Source organism: Chrysochloris asiatica, unplaced genomic scaffold (genome assembly GCF_000296735.1).
Source record: "Chrysochloris asiatica unplaced genomic scaffold, ChrAsi1.0 scaffold00033, whole genome shotgun sequence".
Classification (NCBI taxonomy): Eukaryota; Metazoa; Chordata; class Mammalia; order Afrosoricida; family Chrysochloridae; genus Chrysochloris; species Chrysochloris asiatica.
In genome coordinates, this window is record NW_006408551.1 from 20,644,765 (window position 1) to 20,652,519 (window position 7,755).

The following is a 7,755-nucleotide window of genomic DNA, read 5'->3' on the forward strand; positions in this document are numbered from 1 at the left end:
GCTCCTTGGAGGCCAGGTTGGCCAAACTTTGTCTCTCATACTTCAGACATATTGTCAGGAGGGACCAGTCGCTAGAGAAGGATATCATGTTTGGTAAGGTGAAGCGTCAGGGAAAAAGAGGAAGATCCCCAGCAGAATGGATTGGCGTCAATGGGCTCAAGCATGGCAACAATCGTGAGGTTGGCCCAGGACCAGGCAGTGTTTTGTTCTGTTGTGCATAGGGTCACTATGAGTTAGTACCGACTCAATGGCACCTAACAAAAACAGCAAAATACATTTTATGGAGCTCTGGTAGCGTAGAGGTTACGAATCGGGCTGCGAACCTCAAGGTCTGCAGTTTGAAACTACCAGCAGTTCCACAGGAGAGAGATGAGGCTTTCTGCTCCAGTAAAGATTTACAGCCTTGAAAGCCTGTGCAGGGTCACTATGAGTCAGAACCAACTCCAGGGCACTTCACCACCATACATTTATTTGCAAAGTCAATAGTTTGAAACTACCAGTTGCTCTGAGGAAAAAGATGAGACTTACTGCTTCTGTAAAGATTTATAGCCTTGGACACCCTCTGCAGAGTCACTATGAGTCAGAACAGACTCAGTGGCACACAGCCACCATCACTACCACACAGTTGGTGATAAAGTTGGGGTTTGTCCACCCTGTCCCTTTTTCTGTGTACAGTAGTTGAAGTCAGTTATTTTTTTTTTTACTAAAGTGTGTGTTTTGAAATTTTATTATAAAATCTTAATTTTAAGAACTTTCTGGTCACACTATTTATTAAAGGGAACAAATTTCTGTATTCTAATTTTCTAACTAATGTAAGAATTTCCTCCATGAAACCTAAGGTTGGAGGCATGCAGTTTGCTGCCCCACAGTCTATGAAAAGAAGCATTGTTATCTGCTACATCTACCTACAGACACTGATTCCGAAAGAACAGGCTCCGTCCGACTCTGTGCTAACACAGTAAATGTGCCACCACCTCACAGAGGGGCAAAGCAGAAACGTCTCATTTCAACTGTGGTTGCAATGGAATGCCTTTGGGGAAGGAAAATTCAGGTTGAATTTATTAAGAACATTTTTTAAAATAGAAGATTTGTGATTGTAATATAAACTTAAACCAGGAGTGCAACAGTGTGACTTAGGTGAAAAATTCATCAATGTTTTCATTGTAAATTTGAGTATTTGTAATTAGAGATATCTATAATATCAGTTTTCCTTTTCAAAATCCTCTTTCAAAAATCCTCTGACAATTCATTCTGCATGATTTCATGTTGAAAATTCTTTGGGAGAATAAGGATTCTCTGTAAAAAGAGAAAAATGAGATCCTTTGATGGATTAGTGTAAGCAGAATCTCATTTTGCTGAATAAAACCATTATAGCTTCAGCTATATATAATAGGATTGTTTCCACCTATTGGCTTATAGCCCATATTGGGGAAAGTTCATATAATAATTAAATCTACTACCAACCCAGTTTGTTGTTTGTTGTTAAGTTCTGTTGAGTTGGTTCCGACTTATAGTGACCCTGTACAGGGTATCCGAGGAGCAGCTCGTAGGTTTGAACTGCTGACCTTGTGGTTCGCAGTTCAGTGCTGATCCTACAGCACCACACCAGACGTCCAACCAACCCAATATTGTCGTTGTTGTTAAGAGCCGTAGAGTATTAGACCTTAAATTCTAAGCATTTATTTTATGGAAGGGTCTCATTTACCGTGGGAGTCCTAACTCTATGTAGAATGAATCTTAACATAAATAGTCTCCATTGCGTTCTTTGTGACCCTTAACCAGCATTGTTAAAAGTTTTGTCCTCAGACTGAGTGTGTATGAAAGTGGAATACTGTGACTCCCCTAGTCAGTCCTGGGAGAGGCTGTCTCGCCCACAGGGACTTGCCTGGGGATACCAGATCCACATGGTTACTAGTCATACCTCAAACCAAAGTGGTCGCAGGGCCACTCTACCAATGCTGTAAATTTTTCTAATCTGTCATAAAATTCAGTGTCCAATCACGGTTCCATAGTCCTGCCTGCAACAGTGAAGAACTAATTTTCCAATAATCATGATTTTGTGATGAGTGCCTTTGTCCCCCCTACCTGTTCTGTGTTCTATAATAAGCCTGTGGCCCTGAATCCTTTGGACACCATCATGGCTTCCTGCTGATGGTCTCCCTCATTCAGATGATTTCTTTGTCCTATATAAGGCTTAATGAAGGTGTCTCTGTAAAAATATTTTGGAAATTGGGGTCTTTTTCTCCCCTAAAACACTTCTGCAATAGTGGACCAGCAGGAACAAGGAAGATACTGGCAATTTTCGGATTGGCTGGTGAGCACTTTCTTTCCTTATTTGGCGAAATTTTGAACCAGGTTAAACTAATTAGTCAATTCTAACAGGCTAGTTTCCATTACAGGGAGAGTCAATAAATTGACTTGGATTTGACTCCTGGAAAGGTTAGGTATTTATATAAAATTAAAAATTAAGATTTGGTTTGTTGACATGGAGTTCAGCACAGTGACTCCATTTTGGGCCTAGTTTAATCAGATTAACACCAACCAGTATGAGAATAACTAGTAGCACAGAGATAAACCGCTCAGATGCTAACTGAAAGGTGTGCAGAAGAAAGGTGTGGCAGTCAGCTTAGGTAAAGATTTACAAACTTGGAAACCCTATGGGGCAGTTCTACTGCCCTGAAGGGTCAATATGATGGCAGTGATCACAGGCAACCTGCTAAAAAGATTAAAAAGCTTTTTAAATTAAAAAGCATCGTTTGATTTCTTGATTGCTGCCTCCATGAACGTTGTTTGTGAATTCAAGAAAAATGAAGTATTTGACAACTTCTATCTTTTCTCCATTTATCAGTGTCTCATTATTTATTGGCCCAGTTGTGAAGACTTGTTTTTTTCACATTGAGGTGCAGTCCATATTGAAGGCTATGGTCTTTGACCTTCATCAGTGTTTTAAGCACTTTTTGCTTCTAGCAGGCAAGCTTGAATCATCTGCATATCACAGGTAGTTAATGAGTTTTTCTCCAATCCTGATGCCACGTTCTTCTTTATATAACCCAGTTTCTCATATTATTTGCTCAGCATACAGATTGAATAATTGTGGTGAAAGAATACAACCCTGGTGCACACCTTTTCTGATTTTTAGTCCCTTGCTCTTTTTGAATGACTGCCTCTTGGTCTATGTACAGGTTCTTCATGAGTACAATTAAGTGGTCTGGAACACCCATTCTTTGCAATGTTTTCCATAGCTTGTGATGGTCCACACAGTTGAAAGCCTTTGCACAGTCAATAAATTAGTAAATACCTTTCTTTTATTGTTTGCTTTCAACCAAGATTCATCTGACGTCAACAATGATATCCCTCATTCCATGTCTTCTTCTGAATTCCACCTGAATTTCTGGCAGCTCCCTGTCAATGTACAACTACTGCAACCAGTTGTAAATACAGTGACTGTATGTATTCTTTCCATCTTCTTATGATGTGTCCTCATTCAATATTTTCCCCATAGAATCCTTCAATATTGTAAGTCGAGGCTTGAATTTTTTCTCCAGTTATTTCAGCTTGAGAAATGTTGAGCATGTTCTTTACTTTTGGTTTTCTAACTCCAGGTCTTTGCACATTTCATTATAATACTTGAATGTGTCTTCTTGAGCTTCCATTGCAAATTTTCAGTTCAGCTCTTTTACTTCCTCATTTCTTCCATTTGTTTTAACATCTCTATGCTCAAGAGTAAGTTTCAGAGTCTCTTCCCATTTTGGTCTTTTCTCTCTTTCCTTTTAAATGACTTTTTGCTTTCTTCCTGTTCTACAACTCTTCTGGTGTTTGGTCATTAGTGTCTAATGCATTAAATCTGTTCTTGAAATTGTTTCCAAATTCAGATGGGACATATTCAAGGTCTTATTTTGGTTCTTGTGAACTTGTTTTAATTTTCTTCATCTTCAGACCTGAACTTGCATATGAACATACCTTCTTCTCTTCAAACTTCTTACCAGTTCTGACAACAACCATTCCTCCCACACCACTCTACTTCTCTGCTGGGTCAATAATCTACTGCAATGGCCTCACAGAACTCAAGCTCTCGCTGAATCAAAAAGTGCCATGGGCTGCCAAAAGAACCAATAGATCTGTGTTGGAAGAAGTGCAGCCAGAGTGCTCCTTGGAGGCCAGGATGGCTAAACTTCATCTCTCATACTTTGGACATGTTGTCAGGAGGGAACAGTCGCTAGAGAAGGATGTCATGCTGGGTAAGATGGAGGGTCAGAGAAAAAGAGGAAGACCCCCAACGAGATGGATCAGCCAGGTAGCATCATTGATGGCCCAGGATCGGACATTGTTTCGTTCTGCTGTGCATGGGGTCGCTATGAGTAGGTTCCGACTCGATGGCACCTGAGGACAACAACACAGAACTCAGAGAATACTCATGATTACGGGGTTTAGTTGGGAATTAATGGTTACAATTCAGCATCAGGAAAGACTCAGGATATAATAGTTCTTTGATCAGGACAGTCTCTTCTTACCCATGCACGCAGGCAGGCCTTTCTCTGACCCTTGGCCCGACTTCTACCCTGTTGAACAGGTTTTACAAAGCTCTTTAGCTCCATGGATAAGTACCCAGAGGTGCCGTACTTTGCCAGCAAGCCTCCTACCCAGAGATGCTCAGCTTTCTCGCTCCCTGAGCCAGAAAGCCCCCTGTACCGTCTCCTGCCTCTGCTGCCATCACTTCTCTGCAGCTGCTTCTTGCCATTTCTCACTGCCTCTGCTGTTAGAACTGTTTTCTGGGTCCAGAAGGTTCTCAGTATAGGGACCCCAGGGCCAAAGGTCCTGCTCCCATCATTTCTTGGTGTTGGAAAAATCCCCTCTCTCTGTTCTCTTCTCTCTCCTTTGGTCGCTGGTAAGATAAAAGGTGTGACTCGAGCAAGGATGAGACTTCATTAAGGTGGTGAAGGGAGGTGACTTGAGTCATACCCCCTCGTGAGGCCGTATGTCAGAATGCATCCTACACTAATCCTGTCTTACTAACATAACAGGTAACTCATCCCAATGGAGCTCTGGTAGCGTAGTGGCTACGAATCAGGCTGCTAACCTCAGGGTCAGCTGTTCCGAGGGAGAAAGATGAGGCTTTCTGCTCCTGTAAAGATTTACTGCCTCGGAAACCCTGTACAGGGTCACTATGAGTTGGAACCAACTCCACGGCACATCACCACCACCACCACCATTCCCAATGAGAAACTAAACCACAAACAGAGACTAGCTAGGATTTAAAACATATAATAAAATAGAGGATACTTACATTAGATCACAAAATGGAGACAACAACTGCACAATACTGGGAATCCTGGCCTAGCCAAGTTGACACATAACCCCAACCATTATAGGTTCCATATACCTATTTGCATAGTGTGTTGCTGTAGGATAAGCACTGGACTACTAACCACAAGGTAGGCAGTTCAAACTCACTCCTTAGAAAGCCTATAGAGTCGCTATGAGTCAGAACCAACTTGATGGCACTTAATCACCACCACGCACCCAATCACTGTGTAGAAGTCACAAAGACTAAAGCACATTAAGTCGGTAAGTGCACCACACCACACTTTTCAAAGTGACAAAGAATTTATAGTTAAAGTTAATTAACGTGGATACTGAAAGAACTAAAGAGGAGAGGAACTTCTTGCCTTATTTTCAACAGGGATAATGAAAACCTCTTATTTTCAGTTAGTATTTTTCCTTACACTGTGCACAATGTGTCAAATTCAGAGAAGTGAATAGAAATAAAAGACTGTTGCTTTCATTACACAGCTCTCAATTCCAAAGAACACAGTCACATGAAAAATATTTTTAAATGTTTGCAGTGACACACACACACACACACACACACACACGAACTAGAATTTATCGCCGTGCCACAAACAGTACCACCTGCTGCAGCTGAGCACCTGAGTAATCATTACTCATATAGAATCTGTCAGTGTTTCCACTGACCTGTGAAGCTCTCCTCACTCTCTGCTTGGATGACTCCCAGTCACACAGATATCAGGAGTCTAGATAATGCCCAGACACCTCTGCTAGTCATGACTGTAAGAATCCAGTTCTTCTAGTGTCTCATCACAGTATGTAATTATCTTGTTGTTAGGTGCCATAGAGTCAGTTTAGACTCATAGCAACCGTATACACAACAGAACAAAATACTGTCTGATTCTGCACCATCCTCACAATCATTGTTATGTTTGAGCCCATTGTTACAGCTACTGTGTCAATCCATCTACTTGGGAGTCTTTCTCTTTGACTCTCCACTTTACCAAGCATGATGTGTCTTTCCAGGGACTGGTCCATTTTGATAACATGTTCAAAGTACATGAGATGAAGTCTTGTATTCTTCTATTCTAAGGAGCATCTGTCTATACTTCTTCCAAGACAGATTTGCTTGTTCTTCTGGCAGTCCATGGTACTTTCAATATTCTTTGCCAACACCATACTTCAAATGCATGTTTTCCTTATTAATTGTCCCACTTTCATATACATATGAGGTGATTGAAAATACTATGACTCAAGGCAGATACACTTTAGTTCTCAAAGTGGGATCTTTACTCTTTAGTTCTTTAGAGGTCTTTTGCAACAGATTTGCCCAATGCTATATTTCATTTGATCTCTTGACTACTGTTTCCATGAGCATTGATTATGGATCCAAGTAAAATGATCTCTTTGACAACTCAACCTTCTCTCCATTTACCATGATATTGTTTATTGGTCCAGTTATAAAGATTTTATTTTCTTTATAGTGAGTTGTAACCAATACTAAAGGCTGCAATCTTTGATCTTTATCAGTAAGTGCTTCATGCCCTCTTTGCTTCTGTGAGAAATAGCTGTTGGGGTGGTCCATCTTCAAAATCAAGGATATCTTGGGGGTAGCAGGTTGGCATAACAAAAGGGGACTATGAGAAGAGGAAGAGACTAGTTTGACCTACTGTTGTTGTTAGGTGCCATCAGAGTCCATACCGACTCATAGCAACCTTAGGCACAGCAAAATGTGGGCCAACCTCACTATCATTGCCACACTTGAGCCCATTGATGCTGCCACTTTGCCAATCCATCTCACTGGGGGGTCTACCTCTTTTTCTCTGACCTTCCACCCTACCAAACATGATATCCTTTTCCAGCGACTGGTCCCTCCTGACAATGTGTCCGAAGCATGAGAGGCGAAGTTTGGCCATCCTGGCCTGGCCTACTAAACTTTTTAAAATAAGTATACAACCATCAAGGGACTTTGGGAAGTTCATGGGGGTGAAACTAACTTTAAATGAACTGCTCCCTGTAGGGACTAGTAGGTGCCATTCTGGAAGTGAAATCTCCATGAGTACCCAAACATGGGGAAATTTTGGGAGGTTGAGTATGCAAGGGAAATCAGACACCAAGACCAAAAGAAAATGGGGAATGGAATCCTAGGCCTAAGGAAGAAGAGAGCAGGAGAGACTCCCACAGACATTCCTTCTGTCAGTCCTTTGGGGAGAATGTTGAGGGATTAGGGGAAAAGATAAAAATATTGTTGTTTTATTTGACCAAAATAACGAATCCATTCACCATCTGTGTTCTGGCCTCAATTCGGTTCCAATGAGAACTGGGTCTGCCAGGCCCTAGTCATTCATGTAAATGATAGAACTCGGCCTTCTCAGAAGGAGAGAGCCTGTGCTGTTGGTTGGTCAGTAGGGTGAGTGGAATCAGTTCCAAAGATGTTCTCCCTTAAAGGACGGAGACAAAGATAAAAAG